Source organism: Osmia lignaria, chromosome 5 (genome assembly GCF_051020975.1).
Source record: "Osmia lignaria lignaria isolate PbOS001 chromosome 5, iyOsmLign1, whole genome shotgun sequence".
Taxonomy (NCBI): domain Eukaryota; kingdom Metazoa; phylum Arthropoda; class Insecta; order Hymenoptera; family Megachilidae; genus Osmia; species Osmia lignaria.
Window position 1 is genome coordinate 5,178,459 of NC_135036.1, and position 23,271 is coordinate 5,201,729.

The window sequence follows — 23,271 nt, forward strand, 5'->3', positions numbered from 1 at the left end:
ACACACGATCCACGTGATCATCCGATACGTCAGATCGACAGAAATATCCACATCGAAGGCTTCGGAATGGGTCAGATGCGACCCATAATCGTGGCGTATCGCGCGAAGAATCCCGCGAGGGAAACATTTCTCCCCGCCAGCCCCTTGCCCCCTCCCTGGTCGGCCAGCAGGCGCAATTCGAACCGTCCTGCTGCCGCAGCCTCTGCCGGAGAAACTGTTCGTTCGGCCGTGCAGTTTAGTCAGTCAGCACAGGCCACACAGTCACCAGTGGCAGTAGTCACTCCTGGACGATCAGCTGGTGGTGGTGGGCTGCCTGATCGGCGAGCACAGCCAGCGAAACGGCACGTGTGCGTTTCCATTTGACCCGCGATCGCCTGTCGTAGAACAATCAGGCTCGATATCTGTCGCGGATCGCGTTCAAACGTACGACCTTAGTTTTTCATTTTTTTCATACGCTCGTCTGGTTGATCGGTTCGCCGAGTGGTGCACGACTTCCGGTGCGGTCTTTCACGGTGTTTGGTGTCGCTGACCGGCTCGGACTAGGTGTGTGCCGTGAACGTGCTGTGAACCGGTGAAATAAAGTCCCGGTTAGTGCATCATTTTCGAGTTCGGACCGGAAGCTAGGAAACTGTATTCGATCTGAGAGGGAATCGATCGGATAGGAATTCGACGAAGCGTCGTATACGAAACGTAGGTTAAGAGATCTCGAGACTCGTCGACGATCAACAGAGTAAGTTTAGTTTTTGTTTTCACTTGGGAATCGTTCGACGCTCGTTTCGAAGGTTGTTCTCGTAACGGTTATACCGATGATCAACAGAGTGACGTTAGTTCTGTTCGTCTGTTGATGTTGTTGTTATTAGGACTCTTACCGATGTGTGTGTTTATCGTTCGGTGATTATGGAGTAGGTTGGATCCTTGGTGATCGTTGGCTCCTTTCCTCGCCGGTTTTTGTGTAGGCAACTGTTTTTGTTACTTTGAGGTGATACATATTACTATTAATTACTGTACATTTGTTATAAAATGGAAAGCAGAGAAATTGATATAATATAAAAAGTTAAACACCGATTAAGCAGTTTTGCATTAAAATTTTGGAAAATTCAGAAAGTGAAGGTAACGATTTAATTATTTGACTTTGTAATTAGGTGTTAATTTTAAATTTATTGTTACTATTGCTTCATATTAATTTCCTTGACAGTTAAGCTTTGTACAAAACATAATATTTTTAATAGTAGAACTACCAAACCAATCAAAATGACTGGTTTCAAGTTTCTTGTTTTAATTTATGAATTTTATCGAGGTATTTTTGCTGAAATATATAGTGGCTATTGTCAAGATAAAGAATGGATGTTTCATCCCTTATTTATTTAATTTTCTACATTATTTTCGACTTAAAAATTAATTATTCATCAAACGTCGGTAATTTCAATGTTACATTACATTTTCACAAGGAATTATCAGATTGTATTATCAGTTATATAAACGCGTTCAACAAATACACAGTAAAAAGGGAATATTGATTTTATTGCAATATCAAAAGAAACACAAATCAAAGTCTAGATAAAAATATATTTATATCTTAGAAGGCTTTGAAAATTATAACAGCGTCGAATTATTTAATTGCATGTACTATTTTCTGAATACTGATTAGTAGAATCTTCATTAATATTACCGCAGACTTTATAAATTATTCATGGTTATGTCCTCAGAATTCGTGATACCACGAATGACCCCTGCTTCCATCGATTTTCTTCGATATTCGTACTCGTTTGCCTACTTTCTAATCATGTCTGTTAAAAGAAAAAAAGAAAAGAAGGGAAAAAGTCATTAATATATTATGCACAGAGGGTGTCACAAAAAGAAACGTATAAAATAAAAGAAAGCGTAATACAAGAAAATTCCTTTCTCTAATCTTATGTGATAAACCGTAGTATATAAAAGTATTTTTATCAGTGGCCTAGAAACATTATTTTCTTGTTTGATAAATATTTTCCATACGATGATTATGGGGTCGACGAAATTGGACAAAAACATTTAGATTCCACGCTTAAAAATAACAATGTTAATCGAGTAATAAGATAAATTCGTCGTGTCATTCATAAGATGATAAGCACGTGTTACGTAACAATGGTTTTTATCAATTAACACTTAATTACTATGAGGTATTTCTTCGTAGAGAGTCTTTTAATAAAAAGAATTCCAGGGAAAGCGAGAAATCCTCTAGGTCGTCGTTGACCCATGACACATCTGAATATTGCGTGTGCGTTTATAATTAACACCTACTTTGAATCATTAGCGACTAATTAAATATACAGGCATTAGTGATAAGCGCCACACCACTGTGTAACCAAAATTTTATTTATTGCCGAATTCCTCCGTGGGTCACTCTCCCAGAATGCAGCAATTTTAAATTGTAGATGATAATGAAAACACAGTAAGCGTTATTAATAATTAGAAACAGAGCATTATAATTAACACCTACTTTGAATCATTAGCGACTAATTAAATATACAGGCATTAGTGATAAGCGCCATATCACTGTGTAACCAAAATTTTAACTATTGCCGAATTCCTCCGTGGGTCACTCCCGGAATGCAGCAGTTTTAAATTGTAAATGATAATGAAAACACAGAAAGCGTTAATAATAATTAAAAACAGAGCATTATAATTAACACCTACTTTGAATCATTAGCGACTAATTAAATATACAGACATTAGTGATAATCGCCACATCACTGTGTAACCAAAATTTTAACTATTGCCAAATTCCTCCGTGGGTCACTCCCGGAATGCAGCAATTTTAAATTGTAAATGATAATGAAAACACAGAAAGCGTTAATAATAATTAAAAACAAAGCATTATAATTAACACCTACTTTGAATCATTAGCGACTAATTAAATATACAGGCATTAGTGATAAGCGCCATATCACTGTGTAACCAAAATTTTAACTATTGCCGAATTCCTCCGTGGGTCACTCCCGGAATGCAGCAATTTTAAATTATAAATGATAATGAAAACACAGTAAGCGTTATTAATAATTAGAAACAGAGCATTATAATTTTAAATGACCGCAGAAATATCCCTCGCAATTCGACGCGTGTCCCATTTCAAGCCAATTAGAAGCGATGCCACCGGTGTGGCCAACAAATAAAGGAAACTATGGGGAAACTGATCGAAACGATCGATGCGTGCATTTTCCGTGTTCAATGGAGGGCCCGTTTACTTTCAATTAAAAATAATCACGGTCGTTTTCGTTCGTGAAGCTCAATGCGTGCCCGTTCGACCGGCTGACGAATAAATTCGACGAATGTCATCCGTCGGCTCAATTGACGGGCAAATTGGACCGAACTAGACCGGGATGAATTTATTCTTCGTTCGAAAAAAAGAAGAGATCGAACGACGGAACGCTGACTTTCTCGCTTTTTCTTTTAACTTTACTCGGCAAGATACATCCGTTCGACTCGTACGATTTGTCAGGGTGTACGGGAAATTAAAATGACAGAACAGTCCTGATTTATCGCTTCGATTTTTAATTCAAGACGGAGAGAATTGGATACTAATTCTAGATAGACCGGAGAAAGGATGGGGTCCATTATTTAGAAAGTATTGAAAATCTATTATTTTTTTTATCCAAAGGATTTCTAAAAAATTAGAGAAAAATTATTCACTGAAGTGCTCATTTTTATATAGATATTGTTTAGGAAAGGAAGCATTAGAAATACTGTGGTTTCCAGTTGATAATTTCCCACTTCCATATTTCCAATTACCAATCATCCCATTTCCATATTTTCTAATTACCAATTTTCCAACTTATATATTTTCCAGCTACTAACTTTCTCATTTCCAATTTTCCAATTCCCATATATCCTCATTTCCATATTATCCCATTACAAATTTTCCAATTTCTATATTTCCCAGTCCTCAACTTCCCAATTTTCTTATTTTCTTATTACCAATTTTCCCATTTCTAATTTTCCAGCTACTAATTTTCTCATTTCCAATTTTCCAATTCCCATATATCCTCATTTCCATATTATCTCATTACAAATTTTCCAATTTCTATATTTCCCAGTCCTCAACTTCCCAATTTTCTTATTTTCTTATTACCAATTTTCCCATTTCTAATTTTCCTTTTCCATATTTCCAAATTACCAATTTTCGACTATCAATTTCTCATTTTCATTTCCCCCATTTTATCCCCAACCTCCTAATTTTCCCATTTCCCCAATTGAATTTTTCCAACTTTCCTTGCTTTCTACTTCCTATTTCCCTCTCAAGTTAAAGTGTGAGATTTGGTCTTTCTAAGGTTAACTATTGTCATTTCAATTGGATCAATGATGGATAGGGTTTCGAGGGGAGGTTTTTTTTTTGTTTGACATTTTTGCGGTTCAATGTTGGACATGGTGAAAGGATATATCGACGGGTTCTTGGGAAGTTGAAGAAGATTGAATGCGACTGAAATAGGGTACAGTGTCGACGAAGTAAATGAAACAGCTTGTTTGTGCGTGACGATGGAGAAAGTTTTGTTCCATTTAACGAGATAACATGGAACGGATAGTATGAATGAATTTACGATTATTGCAACAGAGATAGTATTATTTAGTACATGACATCGTTGAATGAAAATTGATTCATTGAGTATGTAAATAATCTTATATTTGTTTAAGTTTAAAAAGATGGGTTCTTGAATTGGAACCTGTTTTTCTTCCTCTGTACTTTTATTGTCATCTGCTTCCTTTTTTCCTGGATTTAATTTACGGGTAAAAGAAAAATTGTAAATTGGAAAATTGGGAAAGGGTAAATATAGAAATTGGGAAATTGGGAAATAGGGAAAGGGGAAAAGGAAATGGAAAACGGGGGATGGGAAAAGGAAAAAGGAAAATGGAGAATAGAAAATGAAAAGGGAAAAAAGGGATTGGAAAAGGGAAAAGGGTAAATATGGATAATGGGAAATGGGAAAGGGAAACTGGAAAAGGGAAAAGGGGAAATATGGAAACTGGATAATTGGCAGCGGGAAAATATGGAATTGGGAAATCTTAAGTGGAACATAAGGAAATAGAAAAACAGTAAACAGGAAAATCACAAATCTTTTCTTGTTTCTTTTATATAATTATTTAAAATCTTAGTATGAAAACTTAAACTCGGACAACATAATACCACGTAATGATCTAGGTAGCGGATGAGTAAGTTAGAATTCAAATATTAGTAAAGATTACGATCCCAATCACAAATATTAGCGATGTCGGCCAAGTTTGCGAGCGTGTAACGATAAGATTAAAATGGAAGCAATTTGAATCGATCGAAATGGCGCCAAAGGAGCGCGCGCGCGTGCGCTCTGTCCAATCGCGACACGCGTTTTATTTCATCAAGTTCAATCCGGATTTAATTGGAACACCGCTCGCAATTTATCCCTGCTCGCAACTCGCCTCTCTCGTGGTGTTACCTTTTGCTTCTTGCGGACAATGTTCATTATTCCTTTCAATTAAGATGTCTCAACGTAATTGCGCGGTTGACGAGAATTTTCCGTGAGCGAAAACCGCTGAGATCGCGTGGATTTACTGGATTGAATGTGCAACTCCGGGAATTTTTAAAGGTTCTTTTTCAATTGAAGGGGTAAATAGGAAGTAGTAAACAGCAAAATTGGGAAACTGGAAATTGATTATAGGAAAATTTGAAAAAATGAGGAAATCGAAAATTGGGAAATATGTGGGTGTGAAAATTGCAAATTGTAAGATATGGAAATAAGGAAATTGGAAATTGAGAATTTTAATGGAATAATTGGAAATGGGAAAATATGGAAAAGGGAAAATTAGAAATAGGATCATTGGAAAAATGGGACAATGGGGAATAGAAAAATGGAAAAGCGGGAATTTGAAAATACGAAAACTGGAAAAATATGAAAAACGGGAAAATTATAGTGGGGAAACGAGTAATTGGAAAATATGTAAATTTGAAATTAGAAATAGGAAAATGGGAAATAGTATCAAGTGGAAAATAGCACAATTGGGAATAGAAAAATGGGAAAGCCAGAACTTGAAAACTGGAAAATATGAAACGGGAAATTGAAAAATACGGAAATCGGAAAAATATGAAGCTGGGAAAATTGTAAACTGAGGAATAGGAAAAACAGATTAAAAATCATAAAACCAATAGTGTATGTACAGGAAAAATTGTGTCGGACATATAAAAAGAAAAGGAAAAAACAACAGCGGATGTTCCGCTCCATTGATTCGTTATTGACTTGTTATTTTATATTTCATTAAACAATAACGATTGCAGCAGAGCCAACGACTTATTTTATATATTGCATAATTTTCTCGAGTAACGAATTCAACAATTAAAAGGTTAATTAAATTGCAACTTACGTTGTAATTAGAAAACTTTGACGTCAAATGCAAATCGTTCACTAGGCTACAGTTGAGCAGTCTGCAAAATGTAAATGTAAATTTCCATTAATTAATTTCCTCTATTAATGAATAACAGACATTTTATACGTGCTTATTTAACGTTATTCAATTTCAAATTGAAACTTTTCTCTCAATTATAAAATTCAATGTTTAATTTCATCGGAAACAAACAGAATGGATTTTTAAACGAAAAACACTGCTGGTAGAAAAATGAAATAATAATTAACTTCGATACCAATGGTGTATATCAATCTGATGAAATCGATCACGTTTGCCCGACTATTTTTCAATTAACCTTTTTAAAATACACCGTGGCTCACGTGGAAAGGTGGTTTGATCGGTTGCCAGTGAAACCATTAATTTTATTAGAAATTAATATCAACTCAGAGAAGCAATCCGATAGAATTTCTCGTTATCGAAAGAGTCAAGTTTAAAGAATTCTCGCTACCACTCGGATGTCATTAAACATCCGATTACAGTATCCGAGCCTGGTAAGAAATTTTTCTTTCATTTCCCGGTAATACGCCGCGTTAACTCTCGACCTTTTATCTAGCTCGATAATTCAATCTGCCTGCTATGATCCCCTTTGCGATTTTCGAGGATCGTTCAAAGAACAAATCTCGCTATGCTTTTAGTTTCTTGCTTTTAATAATCCCTGATGAATTTCTTAGGATGCAAGTACAATTAAATCTTCTGTTCCAGATAGAACAGATGCATTTATAAGATTCTAGGTCAATATTAATTTTCAATTTAACTGAAAATATTCTCTCATCGTTCTTCTTACTTCTAATGCAATTATTAATGTGCACTGATACAGATTAGGGTAATTAGGAACGGACCAGGGTGGAGATGATTCACCTTCTTATTATTCTAAAATTCTAGGATTTAAAAATTATAAGATACTGAAATTCTAAAATTTTAAGATCCTAAAATTTTAAACTCGTAACATTCTAAAATTCTAAAATTTTAAGATCCTGAAATTCTAAAATCTTCAAATCTTAAAATTCTAAAATCCTCAAATTCTAAAATTCCCAAATTCTAAAACTAAAAAATTCTAAAATCTCAAAATTCCATATCCTAAAATCCCAAAATCCCAAAATTCTACAATCCCCAAATTCTAAAATCTCCAAATCCTAAAACTAAAAAGTTCTAAAATCTAAAAATTCCATAAATCCCAAAATTCTGAAATTCTAAAATCCTAAGATACTCTCATAAAATCTCGTAAAACGCAATATACGACACACCTTATAACCGATATACATATTAATTAAAGCAGTAATAGCGTTGCAAATGAATCGCGAACGTTTCTATCGCAGCAATCGTCAATCGATTAGTTATCAATTATCAGTAATATCATGCCAATGATTTCACTAAATTAGCATTCAGTTTAAAAGAGATATCACTTACCATCAAATATCTTCGACTTATTTGTCATTCCTGTTAGTTGTTAACCGAATTCACTTATGCTTAGCTCCAGCATTAATAAATGTCCGAAATCGTGAAAATAGTGGTGAGTGGTACGAGAAAAGAAAAGAAGATGGGTCTTAATAAGGTAGTCTGTTAAGCAAGCGTTCATTTTTAATTGGAGCGCTGACATTGGAACTAACACATGTTCGGTGTATTCAGCTGGCATCAGCACGTATCCGTGTCGTGTATAGGTTGTTTCATTAATTATCTTACAAAAAACTGTCCGTTTTATATCGCTTTCTTTTTAGAATTCATTTTACTAAAAAATGAAGGAACTTTTTAAATTAAGTAATACTTTCTATGGGGGGGGGGATTGAGATGAAGATACATCTTACTTTCCACAAAAAGGAATAATATTTTTATTCAAGCACATTACATCATATTTTGCATAAGAAAGATAATTTTATTTTAAAATTCTTAAATTCTATTCAAATATAGCTATCGAGTTTTTTCTGCCTAATATAACATTTTTTTACTGAAATAAAGGTAATGTGTGCTTATATCATGAAAATGTTTGTAAAAAACGTGTAACAAAGATGAAACAGTCTGTATACCCGGCTGCGTTGTGTTCGGGGTCAAGGATAGCCGATGAAAGCAACGTGGACGAGGAATTCAGACGAGACTCACATAATTTTGAATACTTTCGTAGATAAAATTCCATTCGACTTAATATATGACTGTTATAAAGGCTTGAACGAAGATTATTATCTCTTCAATCTTAGATCAGTCTTAGAGTCTTGACGAATTCTTTCGGTAATTATAGATTAATCTTTTCACATTTCATCGTCTTTCCAATCTGAAATCACTCTGTAGTGATTTATAATTGTATATTATTATTTTTAATACGCTGGCTGCCACAATGAAAATGGGTATTTATTGCGGGACGTATTGAAGCTTTAGTTATTCAAGTATAGGAATAGTTTATTTTCAAATTTCGAATTTCAAGTTTTTTATTTGCAATTTGCTATTTTATATTATTTATGATCTTTTTCCTAAACAAATAGAAAATATTAGCATACGGATAGTTAATTTTCAAACTTCAAATTTGAGCTATTTGTTTGCTATTTTATATTATTGGTACAATAGGGTAACTTATAGGGTACTTTTTCTAAAGAGGTAGAAAATATATTATAATGCCTTTCTTACATAATAGAGTATAATTCTATTTGGGACGAAAACTATTCGGGTTACGAAGGATAATTACATTTCATTATTTAACAGGGGAACCTGAAAATAATATGAAGTACAGGATTAAATTTCATGGTGCACCGACCCAAAGTTTAAATATTTCTGATTAGGTACTCTAGCAATATTATATAAAATAATGTTTTTCTATTGTTTTCTTTTAATTATTCAGGCACATGTAATTCGTAATGGCATTCAACATATTTAACACTAGAACTTCAATATGTATTAACTTTAAATTGAAATTAAAAAAATAAATAAATAAATAAAGAGTTAAACACAAACCAGCATATACAATAATTCTTTATCTCAACGAAAGTCGACGAATACGTTAACAAAACATTTTAATCAATTTTGTAATTAAAAATAAGAAACCTAGAGCAAGTCATTTGGTAGTTCCAGTGTTAAATTCCATTATTCTAGTTTTGAATCCTCTTCAAAATTTCTTGTAAATGTAAATTAATATTTGAAAATTTAATTGACACCAACCCCTATCCATCGCCATTTAACAAATTACTATAAAATTATGAGCCTAAATATTAGTACATTTTTTAAATTCTTCAAATTTCAAGGTGGCACCATAATCTTTGATCAATCCAGTACATTTTTCTCATTTCCATGGGAACTTTCACCCCTAATACCGCGCAAGAAATCTTCCTCGCCGAGTGTTTAGTTAACTTTACCCTGTTCGTAGCTTTGATTAACGTTCGAGACTCGTGGAAACCTGTTATTTCGTGATTCGCAGGCCATCATTATCAACATAGTTCGTTCTGGTTCTGAAGTTTTCACGCTTACCAACTCGACGACTCGTTAACTCAATATACCATTACGTGGCGTGATAATTTCAGCTTTAATACGGAATATCTGCCGCCCACGTAAAGCTATAAACAGAATGCCAGCAATGGGTTCATTTGTTACCGAATTGTAGGTTATAGGATTGCTAAATCGTTTAACCCTTTGAACAGTCAGTGCAGTTGTTTCTGTGTACCGTTGTAAAGGGAGTAATTCCTATTACTTGTTCCACAGCATATTAACCAAAACTAGTTTCTCTTTTCAATATGAAAATGAAATATTTTATATGTATGTTATTTGTGCAATGTATGTTAGCTTGAAGATTATAAATTATTGTCTCTTACAAAATTGGTTTGATGCACACTTATTTTTAAGTTGAAAATAATGTAGATTATTAAATAGATAAATAATGAAACATAATTTAATATATTTGTTCTTTAGCTCGATAACAGCCGATAAAATTTATTATTTAAAATAAGAAACTGGAAACCAGCCATTTTAACCCCTTCGGTAGTTCTAGTGCTAAATAAGATTTAAATTATATAATGTGGTACTAGATTAAAATATAAATTCTGAAGGTCTTCGTAGAGATTTTAAGAAGAGTCATCACCTCCTAAAATCCCTCATTTCATTTTATTTTTATTTTTCTTTAATACTATAACTATAATCGCGTACGCTAGAAATTAGATAGGAGGATTAGCCGTGGAGAAATTACGATTAATAGGAAGAATCCAGTGGTAGGATATTTCCCGTGGGAATTTCTCGATATATGTTTCCGTCATTTAATTTACTTTTCAAAGAAGCTAAGAAATTTTCTGCTATCATCACGTAAAAAACAATCTGAGTTCGTGACTTCATTTTACAAAAATTCCAACCCTTTTTTAATCATCCAATTCATTTTGTTCTTTTTATTTTTTATTAAACTGTACTTTGCTTGCATTTAACAAATTATTTATATTAATATATTATATTAAGATTATTTAATTAAATAATATCTTAATTATTATGGCAGACAGAATTAAATAAACGAGGCTGAACAAAATTTAAATTTCGTGAAATAATAATAATTAATTAAAATCAATCAAGAACAAACACAATACGCAATCAATCTGTCTTACCTTACTACCTAATTAATAATTAATGAAGTTATCAATGAATTTAATCAGAACCGTCAAATTATACGCCGCTCTCTGTACCGCGTTCCCTGGTGGATCTAATTATCGAACGCAGCCCGTAATTAATTCGATCAATAATTTGGTTCGCGATTCGTCAAGCACGACGGAATGCTCGCGATTATGCTCGTCGTTTGCGTCGAATTGAATAAATCCAGCGTCGCGAATTCGCGCGAGTCGATCCGATTTCACGCTCACTTACGGATCTCCTCGAACGGTCGGGAATATCGAAAAATCGAGGAAAAAGCAGAAGAGGAACACGTTTTAATCCGTCGCTTGTCGATGCGTCGAACAATCTTTTAAAAGCGCGTCAGATTTAATCCGAAAAGCGGGCCGAGAAAGAAAAGCCGACAATCTGGCGGTGGGATCGATGAGAATTAATTAAATCCGATTTTTCTGGCACGGATCGGGCCGGGTCGGATAGTAACACGTCAGAATTTCTTCTTTTTTCGCATTTGCGATAAAAACGAAGGGAACGTACAGTATCGAGTAAAAAATTTTCAAACTGCTCATTCTGACGATATTAATATTAAAAGTAATTTAGAAACAAAATAATATAATTTTTGATCATTAAATATTTTAAAATTTACTTAATAAAGTGAATGAGAATTCAAATTTTCCCGCGTAAACGTTTATACGAAAGTGGTAGAATATAGAGGATTATGGGTAGGTGTCCTTTGAGGGGGTGGTAGCTGGAATGATTCTGAATAACTTTTTCCTTTAACAAAATGCTCTTTGAAGCTTAGTTTTTGAATTATTAATTAAAAACACCGAGCGATAAAAGCGCACGTACTGCGCAGGCGCGGCCGCGGGAGTGTCGGCTATGAACCGAGCTCGACGCGCAGCCGAGTAGTTTGTTCGCGGCTACGGTCGAGCGTGGTTCTCGTAGCTGACACTCACGCGGTGAAGCATGCGCACACAGTGTTTTTCATTAATAATTCAAAAATAAATACGTAACGAGTATTTTAATAAAGGATATTCACCTGTAGCCGAACACCCTGTATATAGCACCCTCTTTTCCCCGGGGACACCTATCATGCTCACAATCAGTACTGTAAGTACATGTGTTTCATTTGTAAGATCATTTCTTGAACCTTATAATCCTGGGGATTTAAATTCAATTTTAGGTTGTATTAATTTTCATTTCCCATTTCTAAATTACTTTTTTAAATTTATGGAGATATTTTGTTAAAAACATTTATATACTATCGAATAATTAAATAGGGAAACGTATACAATTATTGACTGGAAAGTAGAAAATATAATACAATGAGTTTTTTACATAATAAACTATGGAAAAATAATTATATGACCCAAATTTGTAAGATATAGGTATACAAGAATATTAACCCTAAATTAAATGTATAATTTTTAAATAAAAGAGTTTCATGTAGGTCGCAGGAATAATTTATATATGGACAGTGTAAAATTTAGAAAATGAAAATAATATGGTATACATAATTAAACTAGAATTGTGGCTTTCTCCAGGGTCCGCCGTCTTGGGGGGTCTCTCCATGGTCCGCCGTCCGAGAGTTTTTTATTATATTACGATATACGTTATCCTAACTCTGTTATATTATTCAAAAATCAGAAATTTTCCATCAATTCTAATTTATAAACTTGTATATCTTCTTCTACTTCTGGTACAAGAAAGAACCATTAGCATATTTCATCTTCCACGTGCTAAGGATCGAAGTTAAAATAATTCGAGGATCATCCACGTTATCGTAAATGGCTGAAAAGTATCGTTATACAAATTCCAAGGTACTAGAAAGTTTTGAAACTTCTTCAAGATCATATTCCCTCGATTGCGAACGACTTGAAAGTCAAGTCACACGCGATCCAAGTTAATTCCAGTCTTTGCGGTGCTATCATCCGCTAGATTCGAGCTCGTTTCGAAGGAAGCTCGCAGAATCCCGAGCAATTGGTCGTTGACACATTTTCTGGATAAATTTTAAAGCCGGCCAACCGGACGATTGACCTCGGTATTTATCGTGGCGCGTATTTTTGCATCGAAATTATTCGAAAAAATTTTACGTAACGCCCTTCTACTTTGAATGGTGAAGCAACGTTACGTAAGATAGATGGCAAATTTTGTCACGTACCGCGGAAGAATCTCGTTTTATTTTTTTGTCCTCGCCGATCATCAATTCCTCGTTCGCTTCGTTTATGCAAAATAATCGATTGACGGTGAGTTCTTGAGAGGGACCTTGGCACACGTTGCACGTGCACCTGTAGAATCCACTTGAGCTTGGTGTTTAAGGTGTGCAAAATAATCGATGACCCATTTCGATATGTTTTCTTTCCCGAATCTCAGTTTATTTTAACCTTAGAACAGTAATAGAATTTTATAGATCATAATATTATTATATGTAACGCCAATTAATTAATTATTTTTCTGCATAAGGTCCAATAAGAAAATCAAAAACATGTGTTTATTTTAAAAGATTCATTCAGAAAAATTTGTTATTCGTAATCGATCCTTAATTACAGGCCATGCTTATGTCAGACGTCAATCATTTCCTCGCGATTAACTGGTAAAAAGCGCAACTATTCGCTTGAATCAGCATCAGCAAGTGTTTATACTTGATTCACGCGGAATTCCTTTGTCCTCGTATCATGTGAAAAATATTCGCAGGTTTCTCGGAAATACAAAACGAGTAGTGCAGTTTTGTCGTCAAACGTTTGATTTACGAGCGCTCGAAAAGAAAAAAATTATTAATTAAAATATTGCATTCCTAATAATTCCTACGCGCACGTTGACATTGCCTGACAAGAACTGCTAATTGTATCGGCGAACAGTGCTGTTCTCTATATTTAGATAATCAGAAAAAATAATTTTTCAAATTCGAGACAATGAACAGCAGATAAGGGAAACGTTGATACAACTTGTAATCTTCTGCAAATGGAAATTCCAGAAGGGAAAACATTACGCGTTCGTTGAATACCGAATGTACATGTGCGATGTGAACTTCCATGAATCGCGTTATCGAATATGTATTGTTTAACATTAATTAACTCGCAGCGAAATCGAGATTAGTCGCGCGATGACAGGGAAAGCTGGTTAGTCCGATAATTGATTCGGTAACCTCGTCAAAGTTGAACTAAAGCCACCTGCATTCAGTTAAACCAGCATCGAGTTGCATTGTCACGCGATAATCTGTAGGAACGATTCATTTTGCTCAACTTTTTAACACTTTGACAGTCGGGAGCTTTATAAAATTTAAACTTACTGATAAAATTAATGTAGGGTGTATTCGCGATTAACCCTTTGGGGACGATGCATTCTTAAGCTTATACAGACTATTATTAATTTAAATTAAAGGAAGTAATTATCGTCTCACCGTCTACACTTTAGCTGGTTTTTCTATCAAGAAATATAATGGGTTGGATTTAAGAAAATGGGGTACTGATATTTTTACCATAGATAGCTCTTGACCTGGCGATTCCAATAGTGGTCATCCCATCCCTTAACTCCCCTACCAGGGGTCAAAAACTGAGATGGGTTAAAAAGTGATTTTTTGCACCGGTCTCAGTGAGTAGATCACTAACCTAACCTATGAATTACTCGTAGGATCATTTTAGGTTAGGTTAGGCTAGTTTTTTGGAGGGAAATGATTTACCCTCTGAGATCGGTGTAAAAATCATTTTTTATACCATTTCAATTTGTGACTCTTGGGAGGGGGGGTTAAGGGATAGGATGACCACCATTGGAATCGCCAGGTCAAAGGTTATCTATGGTAAAAAAATGGGTGGTGTCCCATTTCCTTAAATGCAACCATATAATGCAGTATGTATGGAATTATAAATTACTATGACAATTATGTTTGGGCACACATGCGTCTATCGTCCTCGAACGGTTAAATTAGGATTCTGTATGGAGAATGACCATGGAATAGGTTTGAAAACTGATGTCCGTCAAAATTGACCAAGTTCAAGCGATCGCAAAAATGTAGACGGGAAACGGTAGTAGGAAGGAAGAAGGGCGAAGTCGAAGTGCATCGTCGGACAAAGGCATCCGCGTAAAATCATCGGCGCGGAAGCGAGTGGAACGAGACGGCGTGTGTCGTATTCGAGCGGAGGGCTCGTTCCCCTCTCGAGCTTTTGATCTGGAGCGCGTGCTGGAACGTCACCTGGAACGGCACGAGCCCTGGTGTGTTTCTCTCTTCGGGCAAATTGGAAACGTGGCAATCGAAAGCGAACCTTGACACCTTTCCACCGCCTGCCTATCTCTGTCTTCCTCTGTCACGTCCGTCGCTGTCAGTGTGACCGTTTTTTCGAGAGGCAGCGCACTCGACACCAGGAATATACTTACGTATGTACATACATGCATGTACAGGGTGTGGCGAAAAACAAGCCGAAAGAGAATTTTAATTGCCTCCTAGAGATTAGTAGTGCCATCATGCATTTGAAAGCACAGAAATGAAGTTTCGATGAATTCAAGAGCGAAATTTTGGTGCACTTGTGAAAAAGACGCTTTTTCAGTGATTTTCATGATTTTTGAATGTATTGTAAAGTTCAGTATTTTAAACAACTTTTTCCTCTTGCAAAAATGTCGAATTCGTTTATTTTTGGAGATATAATATAAAAACTGTCAATATTATTTAACGAGTGGGCTTAAAGATTAAATACAATTGATTTTAATTATTTTTTATTTTGACTTGTGTGGCCAGAGCATTCATTTAACCTAATCGAAGTTAATCTACTGACTAGGTTAAAAATAATATAGAATTCCACATTTTTTAAATTCAAGCTTTTTCTCCAACCCCTCTAAATTAGGTTAGGTTAGGTTCACTTCAAAATTATTGAAATGAGTTAATTAAGGAATGAAAGGATATCAAGTTTTACAATAAATATATTTAAAAACCATTGAAATTGATAAGGGAGAGCTTTTTCTGCAGATTCACCGAAATTTTCTGTTTACAAAAATGAAAAGATGTTGAATATTCAAAATACATAAAATATTTTTGTATATTTTTTGACATACCGTGTATGTGTAATATGTATGTTGTTCTTCTCGGTCGACCGCATCAGCCAGCGGGGAAGTTTCTTAAAATAGATTCTAGTGCCGACCGGAGGTTGCATCCGCGTGCATGTGCACCCTCGGATTGTACACAGAAGATGAGACGGGTGCCACTCGTGGGAGAGAGAGAGAGAAAGAGAGAGGGAGAGTGGGCGAGGATGAATGTGTCCGTTGTGCTCCCGAGGCACGCGAGTCCCCGTTCAACACCGGGTACTCGTCTCGCGCTTAAGTGTGACAATCGTTTTTCTCTGTCCCAGGGTCGAGGAAGTTTTCTTTTCACCGAGACTTTGATGTTCTTCTTTCGTCTCCCGATGCAAATGCTTTTAGTGCATTCGTGGCTTGGATATATTCGAATTTTTATTGGAATTTGATATAGATGCATTTCTTTTTTCATCAATACAATGATGCACTTCAAAAGTGCAATTGCACTACTTGCACAGTTAAGATATATTAGAGGGTGGGGGGATTTGAAATTTAATTGGATTTTGATAATGATAGGTTAATTAATAGTAGGTAATACTGAAAATTTCATGTTCGTATGTATGTGGTTTTTCATGGGTGCAACGATGCACTTCAAAAGTGCAATTGCACTATTTGAAAGGCCAGGGCGCATCAGAGGGTGAGGGACTCGAATTTTTATTGGATTTTAATAATAATAGGTAAATTAACTTGGGTGATACTGGAAATTATATTTTCGTATGTATCTGGTTCTTCGTGGGTGCAACGATGCACTTGAAAAGTGCAGGTGCACTACTTGAATGGTCAGGGTGCATTAAAGGGTGGGGGATTCGATTTTTTACTGAATTTTGATAATGATAGATAGATTAAAATTCGATGACACTGGCAGCTCTATTTATAGATGCATTTGTTTTCTTATGAATTTAACGATGCACCTCAAAAGTGCAGTTGTACTACTTGAACGGTCAGGATGCATTAGAGGGTAGGGTATTCAAACTTTTATTGCATTTTGATAATGATAGGTGAATTAAAATTGTGTAACTGCAGATTTTATTTTCGTATGTGTTTGGTTCTCGATGAGTGCAACGATGCACTTCAAAAGTGCAGTTGCATTTCTTGAACGGTCAAAATGCATTAGAGGATGAAAATTCAAACTGTTATTGCATTTTGATAATAATGTGAATTTAAATTGTGTGATACTGTAGATTTTATTTTCGTATGTTTGGTTTTTGATGAGTGCAACGATGCACTTCTCGAACAGTCAGGATACATTAGAGGGTGGGGCCTTCGAACTATTATTGGATTCTAACAATGATAGGTGAATTGAAATTGGGTAATAGTGGAAATTTTAGTTTTTCATGAATGTAAAGATGCACTTGAAAAATGCAGTTGCACTCTTCAAATATTGAGGGTGCATTTGAATATGGGAGGATTCGAAGCTTCAACGAATATTGCATATGTAGTAACCGTTGTTTGTATACATTTATTGTTTTTTGACGAATGTAACGATGCATTCATAAAGTGCAGTTGCACTGTTCGGACACTCAGAGTGCAACGAGCTTTAGAACGATGCACTTATGAAGTAGGTACAGTTGCACTCCTTTTTTTAATGGAACCATCCTATTTATATCAATCGATATCTTTTTACTCAGTTTTTTAGTAAAATATTAAACAATTTTCATAAAAAATTGGCATTAAAAATACAAATAAATTGGAACTTTTAATTTCACCCTTTTAATACAAATTATTAAATGCCCTCCAACTGCGCCACTCAAACTTCAAGAACTCTTTCCACCTCTTCAGTGTACGATTGCCACTAAAAAGAAACGTGTCAAATACTTTTTTTAAATATTACATCATATTAAAAGGACATCAATATTAATCAAAGGTTCAATTTAGAACCCTATCATACACCTGGCAATATACTTTAAATTATTAGATATATAATTTTTTCTTAATTATATCTTTTTTATTTTCTAAGCTTCATTTGTAACTTAACATGCGTTCTAAAATTATAAAAATTAATTTATATTTGAAAAATCAAATTCTTGTTCGAGAACCTTGAAAATTCACAGATCTCCGTCTAAAGTCATCACCGATGACTCGATTCGCGTGTAAAAAAAAGACTAGCCCCGATGTGTGTCGTACGTGTTCACCCAAGCATTTTACCACCCCCTCTCGCCCGCTGGTCCCTTTCACGTGTCCCGGGCCACTTGTGTCCGTGGTGTTCCGTCTCCCTGACCCGTCCACGTCGCTTTTTCTCGAGGCAGCCGAGAGAGGAACGTGCGAACGCAGCCTCGCAGACAAGGTGAGACAGCCACTCGTCGCTATTTTTTGCGCCCACCCTCTGCTCTTCCCCCGTCGGGTTGCATTGTTCCCGAACCGGTATCGGCGCTTGTTAATTGGGAGAAGGATAATTAGCGTTCGATTAGGCCGGGTCGCGTGGCTCGATTCAATAGAGTAAGGATGATCACAATGGGTCGCGAGTGTTCTCTCGTTCTCGATAGGCGGTTGTAACGTGCTTCCGATTCGATGGAAACTGGGTCGACGTGTTTTCCCGGGTAAATCGTAACCCTTTCCTTCGATACCATGTGTCGTGCGCCTTCCATGGGGTTCGGTGCTATCTTCATTTATAAAGGACCTAATAGTGTGGATATGTTTGGGTGGAATTGAAATTATTTATTTTTATTTATTTATGTATTTTTTAAACACTCTGTACAATATTGGATATACAAATTAATTTGATGTCTTTAGCACTATGCTTTCTTAATTAATATTTTAATTACTATTGAAATTTCTATGATTTCTTAAAAATAAATCTTCAATTAAAAAGAGAGGGATGGCACAGAAATAATTTGTAGAAAATTAAATTTTTGGGCTCTCTCCATGGTCCGCCGTCAAAGGGTTAACCACTAAATATCAATGTAGATTTTAATTTCTAACAAAGTATAGTATTAACTGAAATTATTTTTCTAAAAAAGTTCCTAACTCTTTTCCTAAGACATTTTATGAGAAGTTTGCAAATCAATCTAAAGGAAATAACGAAGAATTAATTCTGTCGTTAAATGAAAAATTTGCATAGACGAAGCTGTATAATTCAGGTGATTTCCAAGCTGCATAAGATCGCGAAAATATGAAAACATTTCAATTAAAAAAAAAAGGGAATGTGCAGAATTAATTTGTAGAAAATTAAATTAAAATTGAGGCTCTCTCCATGGTCCGCCGACCGACGCGACGGTTAACTTCTATATATCAATTTAGCTTTTAACTTATAACAAAGTATACTATCAACTGAAATTATTATTGTATAATATGTCCTAATTGTTTCAAATCTTGCTTCTAAGATATTTAACGAGAAGTTTGCAAGTCAGTCTAAAGGAAGTAACGAAGAGTTAATTCCGTCTTTAAGTGGAAAATTTGCATAGACAAAGCTGCATAATTCAGGTGATTCCCAAGCTGGATAGAAACGCGACTTTTTCTACGGATATTCCGCGACGGAACGATCGTCCGCGCGGTTCAATAAATGCGCGAGGCCATATTCATCTCGCGACGCACCGAGCCAATAGAATTAATTTGCAAATTTATCCGCGACGCGAGGTTTCCTCGCATTCAATGAAAGTGAAATTAAGTCCGGTTCATCGAGTTGCTCGCGAAGCTTGTTAAACGACTCGTGGCATGCGTGAAACGAATTCCTTTTTTTCTGCGAACGAGGAAGGTTAGTAGGTTCTGTGTCGCGTGGGTCAATGGTGACCCAAGATAGCCTAACATCCTACTAATTAAGGGGAACTTTGCATATACCGTCCTCGGTGAAGAGTTATGCATTTTAAAAACTATTAATTAAAAACTTTTAATAATTACTGCAAAAATTTCGAGATGAATAATTCTAATTTAGATTTGAGATATATATCTCTATTTATAAGTTTGATAATGATAGATAAATTAAAATTGGGTGATACTAGACATTTTATTTTCGTATTTGATTTTCATGAATGCAACGATGCACTTCAGAAGTGCAAGTGCACTACTTGAACAACCAGGATGCATTAAAGGGTGGGGGATCCAAACTTTTCTTAGATTTTATTAATAATAGGTAAATAAAAATTGGGTGATACTGGGAATTTTATTTTTGTATATATTAGGCTTTTCATTAGTGCAACGATGCACTTCAAAAGTGCAGTTGCACTACTTGAATAACCAGGAAGCATTAAAAGGTGGAGGAATTTGAACTTTTATTGGATTTTGATAATAATAGATAAATTAAAAGTCTTTGGTTTTTGATGGTTTTTTCAATTTACATTTTAAAAGTTATTAATTAAAAACTTTTAATAGTTATTGCAAAAATTTCGAAATGATTAAACCCAGTTGTCTTCCTCTTATTCGTTAAATTATTAACAACTTCCTCTTTGTGTTTTCAATTTTCATCACGAATCCCAAGCCATTTGTTCCCGGATGTTCTTCAAAGTTCCCCGTAAATTTTGCTCAACGTATCGAAGGAATTGTGTAAGAGGATAAACAAGAGACGAAGTGAGCGTTCAGCTTTCAATAATAATTTCATTTTGTCCTTGTTCACAAGAAGATATTGACGTTCGTGTTTGCAAGAGGTGAACACGCGGTTATTTGTATTCCGAAAGCTTCTCTCGAGTCCCTTGATTTAGCACTAATAAATATTCATTGGCGTACTTGAAACTGACCTCAGAGAATTGAAAAGCATTATTGCGCGTGTACTTATTGAAGATTAACCGCGATTATTCGTTCGCAGCTGTGTACACTCACGAGCAAACAAGGCTTCCTCAGAGAAAATATGTAGTGGTTCAAGTTCCACGCCTTTCCCCTTAGGCAACCCCCGGGAAAAATGGCAATATAAAAAGGGGTCCTATATAGGGGCAGGTGGGGTATTATGGCTATTGTTAATTAATTTATTTTTTAAAGTAATCTAACAATCAAAATTATAAAAAATAAAAACGAGGTATAAACAATGTATAATTCTTAATCTATTTCGAAAAATGACAATGTAGAGAAGGGGTCCTATATAGGGGAAGATAGGGTGTTATGGCTATTGTAAATTCATTTATTTTTAAAGAAATCTAAAAGACAAAAATGGAAAAACAAACCAGGTATAAATCATCTACGATTCTTAATTTATTTCATTTTAATTTGTCCTTTGTAAATAATCTCATTAATTTTGTTGTTTTAAAGTGTCATTTTTGGCCATTACACCCCATGGGTGGGATAACAATAGTTTTTTATTATAATTTTTAGTATTTCTTTAATAATTAAAGATTATAAAAATTTCTCAATTAGTTGATTGACATTGCAGTTATATTATTCGAGCAGAAGGTTCGTAAAATATGTTTGCTCTTCGATATTGCTTTCCGTTGCGGAGGGAAAAAATTGGAAACAGAAGGTTGCAGTATCGTGGATGGCAGATATTTATCTGCTATTGGGATCAGAGGGCAGGGTAACTGTAAGAAGAAATGCTTCTCTGCAAAACGAGCTGTCGATAACAGTGACCTGGGATCGTTATGCCACGTTTTCTTGTACTTGGATCTTCTTGTGATCTGTTTTCATCGATAAGATCCTCTTCTTCATTACTTTCCGACGACTGTGTCTGATACGTCCTGAAAAAAGTCGGGGAACCCTTAAGCTTTGGAATAATGTGAAAGCATTCTAATATTTGAAAGCTCGTTTCTGTATTTCTCAGAACTGGATATTCAAGCTTTTTATTTCATTCAAGTTTCATTTAAAGATTTATTATTCGGTGTTTTATTTACGAATTTTTTTCTGCACAGAAAGAAATCGTAATTTTTCGGATTTTTATTTGTATTTGAGAGATGAAGTAACGCAGCTGCGATGCAAATTCTACAAATTCCATTCGTTGAGCGGCTATAACACGTTTTTATGTAGACAACCGAGAAATAAAGTTTATATTTACTCGTAAAGAAGATTTCTTTCGTTTGACACCTTGGAGAATTAGCACGTCGTTAAAATTAACTCGCCAAATTCCTTATAACCGATCCGGATGATTTAAAAATGTATTCTTGAAATTGAGCTATCTTTATAAATTCTATTCCAGGTATTTTTAATTTTTATTAACCTTTGAATAACGGGGCGTGGGTCAATCGTGAGCCAAACTTGCAAAATATATACAAGGATATTAATTCTAACAATAAGCCAAGTGTATAATTTTGAATTGAAAGAGTTTCATATATTGGAGGAATAATTTTTAACGAAGCAGTGTAAAATTAAAAAAATTAAAATAATATGAAATACTGGGGTTAATACTAGGGAAATACTAGGTCCGAGGGTTAATCATCATAAATATTATATTTATGGAACTTGAAATTTTCTCAAATTTAATTTAACCAACTATCAGTATAAATAAACTTTAATTATCTTCATTAACACTAGGACCTAATTATCTAGAAAGGTCAATGGAACAAAATAGAACAAAAAATAACTTAATGAATAAAATCTAATATTTATCTCTGATCGTCCCAGTGATTCCATCCCTTAATTAGTAATTAAGAAGTCAGCTAACAGAATCCTCCGCTTAATTCGAGCGATGCGATACAATTAAAGGATGAATCTGTAAGAGGGGACAATTTGTCGGGGGTGATAAAACGGCGCGATAAGACGGGTGTCCAGAATCACAAGGACGATTTCATTCGAGATGGAAAGATTAAGAAGTGGGACGCGCCTCGAGGACGGTTTCGCTAAGTACGCGCGTTAGCCAGCCAATTTTCAAGGGTGGCTATTCGAACGTTCAAGCCAGGATATGTATACCGATCACAATTAAGATACTAACGCTGCTCCTTCGTCGACGACTTTTGCAGCTCGTTTAAGAGAGAAATCGCTTCCCCGCACGCGTCAAACTCTGTAATGTAAATTGGCTCCCGGTATCTTGCCATAGGGCAAACATTTGGATTTCCATTAGCGTTGATGATAGTATAATCGTGTTTGAAATTAGAATGAATATTAAGCAATCATTCGTGGGAAATTTATTATATTTTCATATTTTAATTGAAGAATTGAATACAAGAACCAGGCAGCTCCATTTTTGGTAGAAATTCAGATTTTATTATATGTTTAAGAGAAATATTTTTAAACAGTGTTTTCAAGTTCTTACAAAATTAGAAAAGTTGGAGATGTTTGATTTTTGCATCCAAATCGTTAATTAGCATGCAATGCAAGAAGCCTTCAAAGTATTAAAACGCTGTAATTTGCTGAGTATTTTTGAAGTGACTAATTACAGTCTAAAATAATATC

General features: G+C 34.9%; 1 protein-coding gene across 7 annotated transcripts in view; it reads left to right on the forward strand.

The window, feature by feature from the left end:
* Ih (hyperpolarization activated cyclic nucleotide gated potassium channel Ih) overlaps positions 1-23,271 on the forward strand; it is a 158,791-nt gene that overhangs the window by 60,227 nt on the left and 75,293 nt on the right. The window lies entirely within an intron of this gene.